This window comes from Malurus melanocephalus, unplaced genomic scaffold, assembly GCF_030028575.1.
Source record: "Malurus melanocephalus ecotype Western Australia unplaced genomic scaffold, MMel_1.1 scaffold_338, whole genome shotgun sequence".
Lineage (NCBI taxonomy): Eukaryota > Metazoa > Chordata > Aves > Passeriformes > Maluridae > Malurus > Malurus melanocephalus.
The window spans coordinates 280,943-301,710 of NW_026623570.1; the positions used below are offsets into that span (position 1 = coordinate 280,943).

The 20,768-nt window shown below is 43.6% G+C and overlaps 1 long non-coding RNA gene across 4 annotated transcripts in view; it reads right to left on the reverse strand.

The window, feature by feature from the left end:
* Positions 1 to 20,768, reverse strand: part of LOC130580473 (uncharacterized) — a 101,879-nt gene that overhangs the window by 40,976 nt on the left and 40,135 nt on the right. For 2 of the 4 annotated variants that reach the window (XR_008966116.1, XR_008966114.1), the window contains exons 1-2: positions 9,317 to 9,595; positions 7,014 to 7,120 (exon numbers count right to left, since the gene is read on the reverse strand). This is a non-coding gene — a long non-coding RNA (uncharacterized LOC130580473). Of the gene's footprint in view, positions 1 to 7,013; positions 7,121 to 9,316; positions 9,596 to 11,321; positions 11,791 to 13,584; positions 13,703 to 16,575; positions 16,704 to 20,768 lie in introns of those variants that run through there. The other 2 variants (XR_008966113.1, XR_008966115.1) reach the window with 2 other exon arrangements.

Genomic DNA, 20,768 nt, shown 5'->3' on the forward strand with positions numbered 1-20,768 from the left:
TGTCTGGCAGCTTCAGGACACTCTGAGCTGGAATCCAGCTGCAGAGGGTGCTGCAAAGCCCCACCTGTGTGCATTGGTTCCTGTCCTACATGGGCCAGGACACTGGGCACTCCATGTACAATGTCAGGGTTGTCTCCAAGGAACATCCCAACAAGAAAAAATGGGTAGAATCAAATGTGGATCAACGACATTCCCCTGTCTCTTCTCACAAACAAACTCCAACTCACTTTCTGCAAATCCCCAGCAACGATTTCTGAACAGAGTGGACAGAAGGCCCAAAAATGGAATTTCAKAATGCTGGTCCTACCTTACTATCTTGCTTTTTAGGTCTTTCCCTTCATTCAGAGGGTTGATGGAGCAATGAAAAGAGCCATGAACAAGGGAAAGGAGTTCTCTCCACCACATTTTTTCCAAAGCAAGTAAAACCCACCAACTTCCTCCACGACCAAGGCTTGCCCAGTGCTGCAGGGGCAACAGCAGACACACAATGCTATTAATGCTTGTTTTTAAAATTATTATTATTTCATATSACCACAGAGCTGTGGATTCCCTTCGTGGGGCAGTAACCCACAGTGACAGACACAAAGCCAGCACAAACAGATGGTTCTGAAGGAGGGAGCCTTCCCACAAATCCAAAAGCCAGCAGTGGATGTTACAGRGCAGGGGAGTCCATGGAAAGCACCTCTGCTCACACAGCCACCAGAAAACCCAGCATACCAACAGCCCCTCTGCTCTGAAGGGTTTGCAGCCTTCTGAGAAAAAAAAGAGAGTTTGGAGAGAGACTGGAAGAGAGTGATGCAGTGCCCTAACAGCAYAGGGAAACACAGGAGGTGCTTTTGGATTTTAAAAAGCTGGGCAACACGGAGTGGCACAGTGGGTTGATCAGAGGCCAAAACTGGCATCTTAATCACAAAATAGAAATATTGTATTGGGTGGAAAAAGGTCATGAAAGACTTGGGGAAAAAAAGACAAACAAATTATGCTTAATATGATCAAGAGCGGAGACTTGCATGAGAGATGCAGTGAGAGGGGTGGGCGAGGTGAGTGATTTTTTTCGGAACATAAAGAACATGCGTGAAAAGGGTGAGATTGGATTTGCCAGGGCCAGAATTGACAATGTTGTAACAGTGATTGAGGAGCATGGTAATGACAGCCTGGGCAAGCATGGGAGCCAGGAGTGGAGACAGAAATGACAATATTTTAGAGAGGCTACACAGAACCAAGCAGCCAGAGTTCAACACTGCCTGCAGGCATGAACCTAGAGAGACAGGAGTCAAAGATAGCATCCAAAGGTCTGAGTGACAGGCAGGATGATAATATTGTCCATGTTGCTTGAGAGATGTGGTGGTGAAAGCCTTGTTTRGGGCATGTTGAGCATTAGCTAATAGCTGGTCATCTTCAAGGGGACACTGTTGGGGGGAACACCCCAGAAATGGGACTCACATGGTGGAAGCAGRTAATCTCTTTGGCATCAGCAGGGGCAGAAACTGAACTGGGGTTTGCAGAGAAAATTACCAAGAGGTACGAAGTAAAAAATTAATCCTTCAGGCCCCAAAGAAACTTTAGGACCTTTTCCAAGATCTGTTCTCTTTGCATAGAGCTAAACTGATCCCTCCTGGGAAGGCCCATCTCTAGTGCTTGGAAAAGCACTTCCAAGAAAGTAGCTGTGCTCTCCCCAGCCTCCATGCCCTCCCTTTTCAGCTGAAATTAAGCAATGGAAAACAGGACAACTTTTCCGGCAAACATGATTTTACAGCACAAGCCTCATCACTCATCCTTCTGCACTTATTATAATAAGAGTATTTTTGTTGAYTTAAATGGGGAAAACAAACAAAGGAATCCATTCTGCAATTCATGCCCCTCTCACTCACCCACAAAACACTCCTAAAACACAAGGTTTGGAGTTTGTGGCTTGAGAACTCYCTTTCATGTCAGTGCCCACAGCGAAGCCTTGGTAGGGCAAAGCCCCTGAACCAGCCCCTGCTCTCTGCTGTCACCCCAAATTTCCTCCTCCTGCCCTCTTCCTAAACATTGCCTCACCCTCWAAAAGTCCCCCATGGAGAAACAAGCCAAAACTCAACTTTGGCTTGACATAAATTAGAAAGCAGGGTATTTGCATGATCCCTCAGCCATCAATCAGCTCTTTCTGAGGCTGCAGGAGTCTCTCTGACATATGAGGAGTGATTCTGAGGTTGGTGCTGGGGGCGGATGGCGCAGGTGCCAAAACAGACGTGGTGTGGTACCTACAATTACCAACTACCTGGTGCTCCAGCTCTTGAATCATTTTGGCAACAGACACCGTGTCCAGTTCCACTTCAAAGCTGCCTCTGTGCTTTCAGAATCACGSTTAAGTGCTCCCTTTAATTACTATGTGTTTCCAGTATGTTTTTAATCATCGTCATTAAAGGATTGAGCACAACCCACTGAGATGCAGGAGTGTAAACATGAGCAATAATTATTCCAACCTCTTTGCCGGTTTCAGGTAATGATCACATTAGATATTTAAAGCTGCTCCTTGGTTTATATGGTCTGTTTTAGGATCATGTTATCCTGGGCATTTCTAGTGAAGGCCAAGTAAAGTTTAAGGTCTGCAGGGGAGGGGGAAGCCTGTTTTAAAATTATTTTAAAGGCTTTTAGCTATTTAAAGTCAATGCCTGTGACCTGTTAAGAATCAGCAAAGATGAAGACATCTGCCTTATGCTACTCCAGAGTAAACAGATCTGCTGCAGAGCTAGAAGAGAACTTAAAGTTGGAATTTCAGTTTAATTTATGGTAGACACGSCACTGGAATTTCTCAGCGTAGAAACGCGGTGTTAGTTTTAATCAAGCTAGCACGGGTTAGAAGCACTCCAACACAGCAGCCCAGCACTCACAGATGTGCTAATATTTGCCCTCATTTTCAAAAAACAAGTGGGAGAGGAAGGAAAGAGATTGTCATTAAGGCCCAGCTTTGAAAGGGCCTCTGAGGGCAGTGGTCAGTCCACGCTGACCAAACCTCCTATGCAACAACAGCTCCTTTGTCATCCTCCTCAACCCCGTCCCCCATAAACTATAGCAGGCACAGCTTTTCCCATAGAATTCTGTAGCTGCTGATCACTTTTTTGGGCACTCAGCTGMCAAGTCCAGGCTGTGCAAAGATAAATAATCCGTGCTCAGAGCTCACCTTCAGCTCTCCTGCCCGCCGTCACTGCCGCGTGCGCTCACCCCACACACCCACCTTTTCTTGTTCTGRGACTGTCCCAAATTTAACCATTCCAAACAGGACTCATCTGGCTTTTAGCCTTAAAAATCCTTAAAAAAGGAATGAGGGCTTCCACACATGAAAAGGCTGCCCAAGTGCTTTACGAGGGATGAGAAATATCTGCATATATCACTCAATGTACATCAAGGATGGATTTGAGACAGATTAGATGCTTTTCCTTTAAAAGTCACATAAAAGACTTCACATTTGCCATGGATGCAAGCAGGAATGTCTGACTCTGTGTGTCTAACCCTAAGCTACAATCTTTCCTGAGAAAAAAATGTTTTAATTGTTTTCAACACAAGGCATGTTTTGTTTGGGGTTTTGTTGTTTGASTGTTATCTTGTTTTGTTTTAAAAAATATTTTTCCTTGATTTCCAGTGAAATACTAGACGTGGAAAATAATTGTTGGCAAGATTTTAAAAGCTCGTGACTTTTTTTTTTCTTTAATTTATTTTTCTTGGTAAAATATAAAGGAATTGCCTGGCCTCTGGAAAGTTTGAAATAAATATAATATTTGCAAAATACTTTCTGAAAAATTTTTGATGACCTTCCACCAGACCCATTCCGGTTTATCCTTGGCTCTGATGTGGAGCTCCTGGGTGACCTCRTGACACAATTTTCTGTGCCACCATTCCCTATTTGTCGAGATAATAGGAATTCTAGTCTCCAAATAAGTGATTCTTCATCAGAAAAGTGACAGTTCATCAGATTGAAGGTTACTGCAGAAATAYACCAGCTTTGAATAATTACAACGTTTGTGGGAAATATCTCTCCAGTTCAAGATGGGGATTCCAGTGAGGAAAAAACAAACAAAAAAACACTCAATGAACTTTATCACAATAATGATAGTAAAACCCCCAAAACAGGCTATTTCAGATTACAGCAAGGCTTTGTTTTTTCACAAGCTGTCTGGCACAAATACCAGRTCTAGCTTTGACCAGGCTGCAAAGGTGGATTCTCACTGAAAGCAYACCAAACACCACGCATGAGCCGTGCCCAAAGCATCCAACATGCAAATGACAATCATTAGGATGGCTGCAAGCAGGCTGATTCCCACATCCGTGGGCACCATCCAAGGCATGTCCCACACAAAGCTGGCAGCAGCACAGAGAGCTCCAGCCACCCCGCTGCCCATCGGCCATCTGCACCCACAGGKGGGGCTGGGAAGAAAGGCAGGCTCCACCCTGTTCCCAAAGCATGKCTTCAACCTTTTCCCCCGAGTGGAAAGAGCTCAGCCAGGCTCACRGTCTTCAATTCATAAGTGTTCATCTATGAAATCGGATTCCCACCCCTTCTCCACTAAGAATCTGCTATTTCAACGAAGCACAAGATGTCAGGATTTTTGCCAACATGAGCACAGCTGTCAAAATCTCATCCTTGGAAAGAATCCCAGATAGACACATGTTTTACCCCAGCCAAAATGGTCAAACTTTGCAGAGAAACATTCAGAGAGGAAAAAGGTTCCATATTGTCACTGCGATAGCTCGGGATTGCTCACAGCCAGACAACTGGGATGTGGTGTTTTAATAGCTGAGCCATTAAAAGCAACAGGCATCTTGCTATTGACAGAAATAAGAACAGATTCAGTGCCTTTGGCACAAGATTATCAAAAGCAGCATCGCAGGAAAGGAAATAAGCTTGTTTGAATTTGGGAGACAACAAATAAAGGGGAAAATATGCTTGCAATTTTCTGTTTCTCTAGTATGTTTTTCTAAATAACTTCAGCACTTTTGCCTGGTGTTTCCAAGAGAAATCTGAGGCCTGTTGGGTTTATGTTATCCTTGGATTCGTGTCCTTTCAAGCCCACCTGGAAATCGAAGCCTATGAGCTTGGTTGGAGTATTTTCTGTCCAGCCYGGACAGAGCAAAATCCCCAACACCCCGAGCACAGGAACATCAACATATTTTTTCTGATTTGAGATGTGAGGAGARCAAATCTCACATTCTGAGAGTGGCCAAGCTATCAGAGTCCCAGCAATGCCCTGATCCTTCCTGCACGGCCCAAGCTGTGTGCGAGCAGCCACAGGCAAGAGGTGAATTCCTACAGCTGAAGGGGTGGGGAGGTGGCATCAGAACAGCAACCATTATCCTCTTTACTGGAAAACGTGTATCTGAATGGCCAAATTTACTAGCTGTTCAAGATCTTTATGAGATTTATGAGGCTTAAGAAAAAAATTTACTAGAAAGACATAAAACTTCAGTGGTTCGAAATGGAAATGTTTGCAAAGGACTTGGGATCAGCTGGTTTCAATTGCAGCCCTGTCTGAAGCAGGGAGGGCTCCACTTGAGGGCTGAGGACCTCAAATCTCTCCTGACCTGACCCTCCCAAGACAGCAGAGATTAAAGCTGACTGGAGAGCCAGTGTTCCATCATTGGGAGGGGCTGTGGCACCCCAGATAGAGGAAAAACTCAGATAATGGAAACAATGAGGAACACACAGCAGAGACACTCAAGTGTTGTGCAAAGCAGCCCAGTCCTGCAGGGTCAGTSCTGAGCTCAAGCTGATGGCACCTGGTGAATCCAAACTGCTTCCTGGTCCTGCTCCACCCCACCTCAGTGCTCCTCAACCTGCAGGGTTCATTAAATCAAATGGAAAGCTAAACCTGAGCCATCCTGCTTCATTTACACCCTGCTGGGAGCAGCACAGGCTGATCTGCTGCCATGCAGAGATGTGGGGAGCAGGGCCAGGGACACCTGCCTGGCTTGGCATTCCATCCCCAGCGCTCTCAGAATGGCACTGGCTCCCAGCAGAGCCATGGGAACCTCTCTGCACCCTGATCCTCCTTCCCTCTGTTCACTGKGAAGCCTCTCCCGGTTCTGACACAGCCCCAGACAGCTCTGACATCACAGAGGCAATCCCAAACTCTAAACTCGGTGAAGAAAACTTATCTCCGCACCGAATTCGACCCAGTGCAAAACAGAAACCGAATTCCCCTCYAAGCATAACAGGCAGAACAACAAAACATTTGGAAAATGTTGGTTTTACCATATCATAAGCCTGAAACCACATTACACACATCCCTTAATGAGGGTAATAAGCTTTAACTKAGCAGCCTCTGAACTGAGCTCATCATCCACTTAGAGCAATCCTCCCTCCAGTGCCTTGTCAGGCACGCTGGGCTCGGCTGGCCAACATTTCACACCTTTGCACTTGCCAGCATTTGTTTCTGGCTCTGAAACAAACACAAAACACGCTGAAGATTTCCAAAGGGTATCCAAGGGGGGCACAGAGTCGGTGCAGAAGCTGCTGATGAGCTTWCTGCAGTTACTTTTTACTCCTCACCTTACAGGATGCTTAATTACAATGCGTTGCTGCGGGATTCACACCTCGCAGCTCTCAGCTGTTCTGCTGAAAGGTGCATGGGGTTCCTTCTRCCTCTCTCCTTCCCCCGAATTACCAGAAAATATTTCCCTTCCTTCTTCCTTTCTTGCTCTGACATCCCACAGACCAGRCACGCAGCTGATTCTCACTGGGAATGGCCAGGCAGCCCCCAGTTCATAATCCCCTTCTAATATGTAGGAAAGTTCTTTTGTGCAAAGCAAGGAGAGCTCTGCTGTTGATGAAGGATTCCCCCCAGATCAGCTCACCTGCCCAAGCTCCTGCCTCCACACAGGCTCGGCAGTGCCACATCACAAAATGCACTCACCCATGCTCAGTGCYGCTGTCAGAAGAGACAGAGTTTCACATAATTCTGCTCAGGCTCATTTATGCCTAGAAAAGTGATTTTTGACTCACTTCCCCTAGCTTGCAAATTACTTGCAGTGCTTACTTGTGTACTGACGTTTAGAAAATCTTCTTGATCTGTTTCAGACATCCAACTCCACAGCGTGTCCTCATAGCATCTTGCAGGGGGGGAGTCCACAAATTCACCTTGCTCTGTGTGAAGACAAATTTAGAATGAGCATCAGCTTTATCTTTGTATGATCTCTTACCAGACAAGCACGGTTGTGAGTGTCTTCTGACCCTGAAACCAGTTTGCTCAAGTAGTTTCACTGGTTTTGAAACACAGAAACAAACTTCWCAGTCTACTTATAGCAGCAGCTAGGAACATCTCACAGGCTTTTCTGATCAAGATTTTTATAAACTGGCCAAACRTATCTCCTTAGAAACCTATTGCCTCAAAATTTGTAACTTTTAACAAAGAAATGTAGATTTGTGCCTAGCTTGGAATATACTGTTTCCTCCCATGAGCAGCAGCGATGCAGGCTATTAAATACAACCCTGGCTCTTTTCTCCAGCTCAGTGCAGAGCACAAAGCATTTGCTGTTCACTCTCCAGAGGTGCAGCTCAGTGCACTTCAGGCTGTAGCTGGGTCCTGCTGTAGTTTCTCCAAAAAGGCAAATGACTTAGGTGTGCTTGCCAAGGGATTCTCTTCCCCAGGACTCCAATTCCCTTTTCCCTGTCTGTGATTTCAGAAGGAAAGTTTTCTGATACAGAATTACAGTTAGCTATGTTATCTGCAATCCACTGAACTATGTATTGCTACTCACCACACAAATCTCAAAATCAATCAAGGTTCACTGCCCTATGTTCACAAGTGGCCATCCCATGGTCTGAGAAGGTTATCATCAACATCTTTTTYGTTTCCTCAGAATATGGAAACAAGTTTTTATTATTTTTCCCTCCCCATTTCACTATTTCAGTTTTCTTAGATAAATTCTTTGCATGAACATATTTCAGCCAGCAGGTTGCTTTCAAACTCTCCACAGTGATTATTGAACAAAGCACCAGACGTGATCCCTGATGGGTCCTGCACAGCTCCTGAGACAGGCAGAGCTGTTCTGTTCCTGGCTTAGCAGAGAAATAGCCCACATCTGAAAGCAGGGTTTCAATGATGGACAGACAAATACTGGCCAGAGCAAATTCATGTATCTTCTTTTCCATAAAGAGAAAACTAATGCTGATATGAACAAAGTGGAAAAGGGATTAATATTTCTCTGTGAAAACTGTCACACTATTTTCAGTGTAGTACTATCTACCCTACATCTACCCTACCAGAAGAGCTCAATATGAATTTCTGTATTTTACTCAAATATGCTTYTATTTATGTTGTTTCAACATAAAAACATTAGAGTGCATTGTAAAGCAGGTATGTATATTTATGCTTATCTGACTATCTATAAAGTCTTTATTTTTCAAATAATGCACTCACAAACAATGATGTTTTCAGCTGTATGAAAGACCTTGCACTTTACATTTTTGAAAAGTTAATGCACTTCTGTAATAAAATTTAGCCTTTTTTTAACTGTTCTGTATTTACCTGGGTATTTTTCAGACCACTGACTGAATGCTCATACTTTAACCAATTAACGGGCAATGTTATTAGGAAGGAATTGTAATTTTCCCTCACCCTGAGAAATTATGAACACTGAAACAAGGAATAAAAGCAAATCAGCCAACATCAAGCCCTTKCTCAGTATCTGGTAACACACAGGATTGTTAACATGTTCTCCAGTATTATWCTTTCTCCTTTATCTCCATCTCAGAAGGATTTGCAGCTCGGGTCACTGTAATATATTGCACTCTAACATGTTGTGCCTGAAATTTCCAGTAAGGCACAGAGATCTTCTTGGCTTTCTACAGGCATCACCTACTAAGTCTTTCAGGCCTGACTTTAAATCTCAGCCTTTAATACTGCTGGATATCACAGCACAGATATAGATTTACTGCTCTGGGTCTCTTTAACCAACCAAAGATAAAGCATGACAATATGGCAGTGCCACTTTGGGGGACAGGCTGCTGCAGAGGAGATGTGTGAGGCCTCAAAATTGATTGTTTGAAGAGCACCAGGACATACATTGAGAGAGAAAAAATGAGAGGGGAAGAGAAAGAGGGACTGATTTGTAAATGTACACACATCCTTCTTCAGATATCATTCAGGGTTTATCTGGTTTTACTGATCAGATATAGTTTGTCTAATCTGACTTCAAAATCATTGTTCAACCCTTAAAATACCTTGGTTGTATGAGATGAGATAGGAGTCTTTAAGAGGCTGGCAGGGTGAAGAAAGGAAGAGAAGGAGGGAGACAAAGTCAACAGATCAATAAAAGCACTTTAGGATAATGGCTCTACCTTGAGCAGAGCGGGTCTGGATTCCAGGCCAGCCCCAGCACTGCCAGGAAATGTGGGTTTGCTTGAGTGAAACGTGGAATTCACAGCATCGTGGCAGGAGTTGAGGTTCTGGTTCTGCCCCATCCCATCCCAGGGGTGCATTTCCCTTCCTGCTCCTCTTCGATCTCATGGGGTATCCTGAGCATGGTCAGCAATGTCAGAATCAGGGACCTGTGGGTTTGGAGCTTTTTGGAAAGAAAGGCAGCAAAAGGAAGCATTGGGACAGAGTGGAGTGAAAAGGTGGGGCGCCGAGGTGCAAGAMCTTTGTTTCCCTTTTCCCWCCTTTTTGKTTTTTTCTCATGAGCAGTYACATGGAAACAGCACAGAGYCTGGGTCAGGTCAGAGATGATGCTCCAGGGGTCAGCTCCAATGCACTGCATCTGACACCACCTCCAAGAGACTTCCAACTCCCTGGAATTTTATTACAGTAAGGGCCCCATCTACTGCCAAAAAATTGCAGTGAATCAAACCACATATTAAAATATCTTTCCTTTCATTGAAAGACTTTGATTAAATAACTCCCARCCATCTCTCACTGTCATCCCCACAMATRAAAGATCATCCATGAGCAGCAGCCAGCTCTGCCATGCAACTGAGCACACCCACAATGCACAARCCAGAAAAGGCTGCCCATGGACCAGGAAAAACAAAAAGTCCTGCAAATCGTAACTTCTTACTGTACAAGCTGAACTTAAAAACCTTCCACACAGCATGAAGATTTGGTTACTCAGGAGTTTGGAACAACACGTGAAATCCCTAATCTTCGGACTGTGGCACAAAATCAAGCATTAGAAGTAGAACTAAGACCTGAGTAGAAGACAAAATACTTAATTGAAATGGAACAGAATATCTATACTAAATTAAAGGTGGTGACCTTTGGGGGGCAGGTCATGCTCAAGGTGACAGTTAATTCACACAATTCAAGCTACCCTTGGGCTGGTGGAGTATTTTAGAAGCTATCAATATTTTTCAGGATAACTTTYCCCCCCATTACACATCCACACAAGTGGATGGCCCTATAGGCTGATACCTAGATTTTCTGATGGGTGCCAGCACTTCTGGAGGAAGTGCCTTAATTCACTGCAAGGTGCAAGAGCCTGGCAGGAAGCGAGGGGTGAATTCCTGCTGCAGAAGTGCCCATGCAGCCACCCACACACCACCCTCCCAAAAAAAAGCAGCAGSTCTGTTTGTAAAAACCGAGCAAGGGGAGCACAACAAAATGAGGAGAAACTGTAATAAGACAAACATCAAAGATTGTTTCTCTTTAATTACCCTTTCTCAGTATCTTTGCTCATCGGCTGGAACTCCCTGTTGCTTTTTTAAAGTAAACAAAACAGTGAAAGTTTTAATAGTGACCCACTCAATTCTTTGGTCTGACTAATTGCTGAAACTGGCCATAAATTGTCCATTTTGTGACATTGTGAATGGCCTCATTTGTTCTGGACAGCACACATCTGTTTTTGTGCACACACACACACACACACGTGCACACTTACACAAACACGCCCGTCTCTCCTGCGGCAGCGCTGCCCGGGGCTGGGGACAGCCAGTGTACAATTTCAGCCCCATATTGAGTTTTGGCTGGTGCTGARGTCCCTGAGGCTGAAGGGAAATAAAGCTCTGGGAAGGGAAATGGCATGTAAACACGGCCCTTGCGCTGGTCTGAGTGGAAAATGTTCCCTGCGGACAAGGCTGGGGAAGGGATCCCAAGGAAGGTTGGGAGAAAGCTGCTCGCAAACAGGTGGAGAGAAATGCTACAAAATGCATCTGTGCTTTCTCCTCTCAGAACAAACAGAGCCAGGCTCCCACCAGCCTGAGCAGCCAGCAAGAGGAGAGCACAGCCAGCCAGGGAAATGAACGGTGCTGAGCCAGGCAAGGGCTGTGCAGCCCCTTGGTTCATGTTTCTGACATTAAAAAACCTTTGTACATATATCAACATAACATAAGACTTAATGAAGAAAAGATCTAAGCAGCGAATCTAGCTTCTTTTATTTTTCCCCCTCTCATAAAAGCGAGTAACACGTAAGTAATACTTTCATCATGGTCATTCCAACTGCTTTAGCTGTAACAGTCAATAAATAGGATATTTAATTTTAATCAGCRCTTTCTCTCATATGCTCAGGTCCCAACTTGTTGCTCACTTAACACCTAAGCTRTTTTTTTAAAATCAAACTCCACTATTTTTCATCAGCACATCGATGACAGACACGGAGGAGGGGGAGGAATTCCTCTCTGTGTAACACACACATTTCTGAGGAACAGCAAGGCRATGGCTCCTGGGCTCAGTGGTGGCRTGAGCCGCCTGAGCCCCTTCCCGGGGCAGTGGTGTCTGTAGGGCAGACAATTCAGGGCCTCTTCCAGGGCAATTCAGAGCCTTTTCCCCACCTCCACCTTCTCCTCACCTTTATTGCTCCTGCAGGAGGCCRAACAAACAGCTGGGAAAAAAGAAGAGCTCTACATGTAAGTACAAAAATTCACTGGGAAATGTTCAGACATCTTCACACAATTCACACAACCATCCACTAACACCAAAAGGAGAATTTCTCAAGAACTCTGACAGCACAAAATATTTGAGGGGTTTTACAGGGCTTGTCTTGAGTTTTTGAGASGATTTTTTTCCCTTTATTCCTGGCGGGAAAGCTTGTGCCTTTAATTCTATAACTATAAACTAAATAATATATCAGGTTTGGGGTTTTACTTTTTTCTCTGTCAGGCACGGCAATGGTACCGAATGTATGCAAAGTTTCCACTAAAGGTTTTTGTAACTTAATTTTCCTCCAGAGATTAGAGGAAGCCAGATATTCTGTTTCTCGCTGGAACTTGGCCGGTAGCCACGCTGCGCTCCCTTTCCTTGCCATCCATCCCCAGCCCCCGGCACTGTTAATCAGATGGCTGGATCTTCCCTCTATTTCTCCTGTCAAGCTATTAAGGGGATAGGGAAGAGGGAAAGAGGAGAATCAGCTGAGATATAAAGCAGCCCAGGTCCCAGAATGGCTGTTCCCCTTCTCAAGGTTGAAATTGCTCTCGTGTTGGGGCAGTGCGCTTTCCTGCCCCCAGAGCAAACGGCTCAAGTTTGTTTCCCAAATGGAGAGGGAATGCAGAAATTCCTCTGCACGGCCATCACAGCCCTGCAAAAGCATGAAAGAGGGAGCAAAATAACAGAGACGRGGCTCTACAGGCTGAGGATGTTCCTCTCTGCCCCTCCTGCATGGGGGAAGAGCAGCCTTGACTGGGGTTTTATGGATGTGATAGCAGAGTTATCACAACTCCCTGAATTTTGGCAGCTTCCTCTGCTGGGGAATTCCTGGCACACGCTCAGCAGCGAGTGGAGGTGGTTGGCKGCAGAAAAAGCTTTATAAGGCTCACAAAGAACCCCCAGATCCAAGCCAGATTTGGGGCTGAAAACATTGATTTTATCGCATCGTTGCCTCCTCCTCTGCCTTTGAAGTGGAACAGCAAAGCTCAGCCCAGCACAACCCATATCTGTGGAGAGCTTTGCCTCCCATTGAAATGCTCCATGGGGACCCCCTATCTTTGCTAGGAGACAAAATGAACTCCCCACTCTGGATATGTCAAGATTTTGAAAATAGCTGGATCACAGCATTTTTGGCTGGGTCTGCCTCCCATCCTTGTATGTATCAATAAATGAGACAAACCCCTGCCTTAACGTGGCTCCCACACACCAGAAACAACAACTGCTGCAAGATCTTGGCCTGGGCTCTCTCTCTGTAACCAACCAGGTAACAAATAATCAGGAATACCGTGACAATTCTCTATCTTTCTGGTAATTTCAGAGGCTGTGGCTTCATCAGAGAGCAGGCCCTGCACTACAGCAGCACACTGCACAGAGATTGATTTCATTTCAGGCTTTGCTGACTAGTTCTCTGATTTCAAAAAGTACTTAGATTTTTAAGAGACACCCAGTGAGATGTGGGCTCATCTGAGCTGTTTAGGAAATGCAATTTAGATGTAAAGATGTAAAGATTTACTTGGGTAATCCCTAAATTCCTTTTAGGGAAAACTAAATGTTCATGTACTGGGTAAATACCTGTTGATAAACATGATGGCACAATGGGTCGCTGGGCAGATTTTTTTTCTAAAGGTGTGTTTAACAGAGAGGAAAACTTCTTTGAGTTACCTATACTCAAGTTCCTTATTCAGGCAAAAACATTTACTCATTTCATAAAGGCCCTCAGATTAAGGAATGAGATGACAGTGTCTGAGTGCACCTTAATCATGTGTTTACTGCAGATGTCTTCTCTCTGGCTAAATTGGAGGTAATTTCTTGGTTTGGGATGTTCTAATGAAATCAGTCCCTTCCCTTTGGATTTTTATTTCCTTTTGTACCTAGAATGAGAAAATACATTTCTATAAAGAATAGAACTGGAGAATATTTAACAGATATGCAGTCTGTATTTCTAGATAAATATTAGAGAAAAGTCCCCATAAAAGGAGGTGAGAAAGAGCACTGGAACATGTGTGTGTGTGTGCCTGGAACAGCAGCACACCTCTCACAGATGTGAGGAGGAAAGGTGCCACTGAGTTCTTCTCACATCCTTCCATATTCCAGAGCAGCTCATCTTTCCTGTTCAAACTCACCTGCTTGAGCACCCTCCCCAGCCAGGCTGCCCTTGCTGCAACCTTTTGTCTTTCACTCGCCTTTCCTTCCTTTATCTCTGTTCTATAACCATTATCTCCATCAGCATAACTCCTTAAGATACACCTAGACATCATTTGGCCAATGAATGCATTTCACACAACATTAGTCATATTGTACTGTGGATAATTTTTATGATATTGCTGTGCCTCTCCTTGGTACGTTGTTACAGTTTAATTTCTACACATTCTGCTGCTGATGTAGTGTCGCTCAGCTGTAACCAGAGAGAGCATGATTGGTTTGTATTATTGCAACTAAATTTCCCTTTAGAAAAAAGAAAGAAAAAAAAAAAAAGAGAAAGAGAAAAAAAAATAAAAAGAAGGAAAAGAGAGAACAAAAAAAGGGAAAGGGGAAGGAGAAAAGGAAGGCTTTTTCTTAAGATTAATTCTGCTTTCTAGGATTAGTGAACTGTAGACAGACTGTCCTGCAGGGTCCGTAAAGAGCCAGATCCCAACTCTGCCAAGCAAAAAAAAGGAGTTACATTCAGGGTTACATCTCAGACCCATTACATAAATAAGTATCTGCTGCAAATTTGTGTTTTGAACCAATTTTTCACAAGGTTCAGGGTAAGTGTTCCATATCTGCAAGAATTCTTCAGACCCTCTCCAGCTACTCATCTTTACCAGATGAGCTAATACCAGTTATCTGCTTCCCTTCCAGAGGGTGATGCCTATTCTGTAGTTTTATTTTAATGTCACAGATCAATTTTCAGCCCCAGGCATCAGTTTCCCATTTAGATGTGCAGGGCAGCACTGCTGAAGCCTCTCAGCTGTTCTGGGTATTCAATGCCTGTACAATCAGGATATACACAGAGCACTGACCACACTGTTCCCAGTGCATCTGCTCAGCAATAGAGTTTCCCATATGGAAATGTTTTGTAAAAATAAGGGATTACTTGAAAAGGCACTGGGCTAACCCTGCTGTGGATCTGCTTTTCTTCTTCTTAGTTCTCCAGTGTGGAACGTCACTGCTGGTATTTTGGACAGTGACCATAAGGTCATAAGACCGAGTGATTGAGACTCCCTYGGCTCTTTGTTTACCTCTGAAAGACAAAACAATTGATAATTTCACCTAATAAACAAGAGTTTTGTTTAATTCTTTGAAAATGCTAGTTTATTTTTGAAGCAGCTAAGTGTGTCCCACATATTTGAACCCAGCCTGACAGATGATGTTCCCTTGACTAATGACATCTCACTGTTTTTACAGCCAATCATGGTATAAACCTTTATTTTCCCCATCTTGATTTTATCTAAGATTTATAAAAACATTTGTTGCCCCACAGGTTTACTCCTCCAAGTTGAGTGCATTAAACAGACAGKACTGTTTTTTTATACTGCACCAAAAGTAGAGTTATTTGACTATTGAAGATAAAATAAACTGATTTGCTAGAGAAGAGCTAATCTCCTGGGCTGAGATCCTAGAAGCATTTTGGTACTTGAAGGCCTTGGGTGCTCATCTCGCTGAGTTATTATGAAATTCTGTTCTTGTGGGCTGAGAGAGTGCCAGTGCAAGGAATGCCCTTTCTGATATTTCAGCCTCCTGTTCTGAAGGAGGAGCTCAGCATCCTAAATCTCCAACATTTCTTTTCAATAAARAGGGGTTTTGCATCTTCTCTGAGGACCAGTCACAATAGAAGACCCTGGCACACTGCATTTCATATCCTGTACCATGGGCAGATTCAAGGAGGAGTCACAATCTTCTATTCCTCCTCAAGTCCTCTAAACACCTTCACTCAAAACACCTGCCCAGAGAGAAGGGGAACCAAGGTTTGTTTTCTGAGTCTTCCCCAAACCTCTCACATCAACTGCTCAATTGAGCAGATATTTTGAAAGGTATTTCACAGCATCACAGGGACACCTTCCACTGTCCCAGGCTGCTCCCAGCCCCGTCCAGCCTGGCCTTGGGCACTGCCAGGGATCCAGGGGCAGCCACAGCTTCTCTGGGCACCCTGTGCCAGGGCTCCCCACCCTCACATGGGATGAATTCCTTTCTAATATCTAAAACCTGCACGGGGGCAGAGAAGTTAAGGTTCTCTGYAGGTTCTCCATAGGTAACCCCAGCCCTCCCAGGGCTCTCTGCAGCWCTGTGACATCTCCTGTGTAATCCATGAGTCCTGCATAGGTCCCCTGCCTTATCACAAGTGGRGCCAAGAAATTAAGTCAGTAGAAGTGTGAAGGTTTCTCCTTTGTCACATTCTTCTCACAAGAACAAGCCCAGGCCATGCCAAAATGAGGGTGTTAAAATGTCCATAAGCACTTGGCCCATAGAGAAGTTCTTATCATGCTTTGCCCCTGCGAATCAATCCTTTCAATTAAGGTAGCTGGGGGATATAATGATGTTTTTATTTGCAATTAATGATGTTTTTATTTGCAATTACAACTTTAAATTAGGATCAATAGAGGCAGCTACAGCCCTACCATGCCAACAGTCCTGAATGGTTCATAGGTTTTCAGAAAACACATTTCTAAAAGAAACTCATCCATTTTCTATTAAAAAATATAATAAAATATCATAGGAAAAATACTTAGATCATAGTACAAGAGAAAGGCTCCAGGAATCTTACTTGGTTTTTGTTTGTTTTTAGGCACCCATCCAGCAAGGCCTTCTTCCCTAGGGTTGCTTTCCCTGTGGGCTTTCCATGGTCACATCTGGAATATTGGGGGTGGGCACCAGGCCAGGTCAAAGCTGACTCTGTCAGAAGAGAAAAGGAAAATATTCTGCTATCATTCTGTATTTCTGATTTCTTTAGTGTAAAATTGTGCTCGATAAGAAGCTTCTGCCATAGAAAACTTCTGCTTGAGTTTTTTTGACAGACTCTTGCTAGTAAGGATTCTGTGTGGCAAAATGTGCAATTCTTTTCAGCTTGCACAAACTGATCTCAAAAAAAACAAAAAGACTTTACTAAATTGAAATTTTAACACAGTTTTCTAGGGAAYTGAGGCTGTTGATCTTATTTTTAAGAAATCAGTCAAAAAAGTCATACACTTGCATCAAACGAGAGCTTTTCTGAGAACAAAATTGCAACAAAAGAACCTATTTTTCATGAGTTTCAAATTTCACAGCGTATTTCATAGTTGTTGTACAAGTTGGGGTAATATCTGCAGTGATTTATAGAGGAACGGTGCTGTAAGAAGCCTCCCTTCTAATTATAACTGGTTATGAGGTACATCACTCATATCAGCCTGAAATTTACTTCCATCTCAAACATGAGCTGCTTTTTTTTTTCCTRTTTATTGTCGCAAACTGGCCACAGAAATGCTGATAAAGACATTACAGAAAATGTTATTAACTTAATCCCTTCCCAGCTGAGGCTCCTCCTTTTAATACAAACCGATCTCGAGTCTTTGTTTACGCATTGCAATGTGTCAGACGAGCAAACATTATCTCTCTTATGGAAAGTTGTGCAATGAAAGCCTTTCCTGCTCCATGGGCTCCATTAGGCAGGACAGCTGACTTTGACAGAATGTGCAAAAGAACCCATAAATCCAGTGATTCCCCCCAMTTTTACAGGCAGCGTGTGCAAGGGCTTTGCACGTAGAGTAGATGGTTTCATTTGAATGCAAAACATGCTAAAATTTGTACTGAAAAGCACTTAGGCTTTAAAAACATGCYGTAATTTTAAGAAGAAAAATGCCTGACATATCTTTTGGCTGATTTCAAATTCATATATATTTTAAATGATCTACAGAGGCTAAGCTGTGCATTTCACACAACAGGATGATAACCATTCCCATTCCCCTCCATCTAATCCACGGATGGTCTTGATTTATTGGCCAGCCATGCGTGGCGCGCTGCCCCTCCCAAAATCCGTGCTGTAATTTTAATTTTTGTTGTTGCTGCTGCTGCTATCTGGATGCAGGGCTTTGCCATGAGGATAGCATGGGCTTACCCTGCAAACATAATTGATGCTATCGAAGATAATGATTTAGGATAKCATCCATCTCCAGTACAGCTTGCCATTACGTGACTTGTTCTTGCAGGTATCTGATTTGTATCATACAYGAGCTGCCTTGATTGCTGTTTTGCCATAGAGTAATAGTTCCCTGGTTTCCACTGACATGCTGAGTCTCCCTTGATCACTCAGGTGATCAGTCAAGGCACGAGTTAATTATGGGTGAAGGGGTGTCTGAAGCCCAAAGATCAAAAGATACGCATGAGGTCTGCTCCGAGTCGTTATTCACCCTCTTAAGCATCAGGCAGTCAGTTCAGATTCCTGTCTTCTGCACTSTCCTTAAATAAAGTGATATAACAGTAGGAAACCTGAATTAGAGCCTCTAAAAGACACARAGTGAAACATTCCCTTTTTCCAGAAGAAGAGAAACTAGAATGCCTACATGGGGCGAAGTCAGGGGTACTCTCATTTACTTATTATTTTTTAAAAAATCATTTAAGTAATTAATGGTAGATGTTTAGAGGTGGACAAGCCAACAGTTTGCCAAAAGGCTYTCACCAACTTCCCCAGTAAAATTTCTTAGGTTTTAACTGGCATTTCAAGGGGATGGTCTCAGATATTGCCATGATCTTTACTTCCACACACAAAGRATAGAATTTACTGGCAGAAATGAGCAGACAAAACCATAGGAAGCCCTTCTAAAATGTAAAGGAAAAGCAGTTCTCCCCCAAACTTATTTTCTCTGTTTTCCACCAACCTCAAAACTCAAAGGCATGCATTAATATTCCCAGAAGGTAATTACAATTACTGTCCTGGGTCACCTCTGTGAGATTCACTTCTTTGGGCCGTGTCCTGTGTTACTGTGGGGAAAGGACWTTCACAGCACCACAGTGTCCCTCCTGCTTAAAGACCCCAAATCCAACTTGTTGGACAACTCTGCTGAGCAGGTGACACCCCCAGCAGCAAAGAGCTCGTGGTGCTSTGCTGCAGCCACAGGGTTATTTGTGTGGGTGGAAAGAACAACCTCCCCAGCAGTAATTACTGGACTCGCTTGGGTATCAGCTCAACACCTGMATTTGTCCACCAAGACCGGTTTCTCCGCCTCTGTGGTTTTCATGTTACTGTATTAAAGTGAAGGCAACTGAGAAATAAAYCTCAAAGGGTCATTTCCTAAAATAACACCATTATTCCTCCACCCAAAGTCACCCTGCCTTGATTTTTGAGGCAAAMGGAACCRAATCACSGAGCTGCAGATTTGAAGAGATGCCWCATATAAGGTGAAACACTCAAAGAGCTTCAGTGCAAGTGCAACTCAGTGCACACAATTCCACATATGCTTTCTTCCATATGCAAATAAATGCTGTGGATGCACAGCCCACTTGCACGTATCTGCACATGCCAAAGGGATTTACACATGTTAATACTTGGAAAGCAAAGTGAGAATGTATATAAAATGGCATGCACAAAGTGCATTCATCCATGTGCATATCCCTCTGGAGGCAGCACTGCTTGGATGTGTTTCTAAGCGGAAAAACAGTTAAAAATTGATATGTCGCCCTCTCTCCAAAACCTAATGATTACAGTCTGTTAATTACACTGCATCTGCTGGAACTCCCAGCAAATAAATTGTGGACCTGATCTATTATTTAGAATACCAGCACAAATTGCAAATAACATTTTAAAGTCGCACATATGCAAAGTGGTAGCAGAAGCAAACCTTGCCGTGCTCTCCCTGTCCTATCACTTCCCCATGCAGGTACTAAAAAATGTGACAAAGCAGCTATAATAACCTTTTCTAAATTTCACTTTGTGCAGATGGAGAGAAAGCAGTGAGAGAATATAAAGACTCACATAAAGGAAGAGAACATTTTAAAAATGTTCAAAATCTCATGTACAATTAGTCCCAGAGTAGTTCAGCAATACTGAAGGCCACATCTTGCCATTGCTTTGAGCCAAGATTCTGAGTTTGGGATTCACGAGTTGCTTTTGAATGCCCTACAAATAGGTGTATGGCAGACTCTGCTGGGGAGACAGTCATCTTAACCTTGAATTTAGGCTTTAATTATGACATCTTTATTTCTGGTGTGAAATCCATATGGATTTGCCCAACCCCCATGCTTTTCAAGGCACTTGAACACTGGTATGGATACAGAGAGTGGCTGATGTGCTCTGCCTTGCACAGACCTCTGAACCACAGCCCTGTTCTCCCCACCTCATGTTCTCTACAAGCACTACCTGTGTTAGCACTGCTATGTTTTCTCCAATAGAACCATTCAGCCTTGAAGCAAATMATTGATTTCTTTTTTCCCCCCAACAGCTGGCCCAGCAATCTCAGMTTTGAAAGTCAGGTTGGATCCCCTCATCCTTGGCTTCCTCAAACCAGCAACAACAGTTCCCCAGAGCAAATGGCAATTGTCTGGGGTGAACTAGAGCAGAATTGCCACCTTGTGCTGTGTAACAGAAACAAGAGCCTTCACACTCATTATATTACTGACCTGAGCATTAGTTAGCTGGCCTTGTTATACAACTCTAGCCAGCCCACTTATCCACCAGAAAGCAAGCAACCACTCAGGCTGAAGTTTATGAAACTTCTGGGATTCACAAATGTGTTTCSTGGATTTCTGGCAGTTGCCTGAATGTTCACGAATAATGTGATGCCAGTAATCACAGCAAGTCAAAGCTTGACACTTCTATTCATAAATCAGGAGATGTTTTATTTTTACTGCTCGAACATTTCTGTTCCCAAGCACGATTGGATTTGAACCATCAAGCTGGAGGTGAAAGGACCTTTATTTAATGTATTTATTTTGGTTTATATGAAATATAAAATAGTGTCTATGCAGGACTGCAGCCACCTTTGCCAT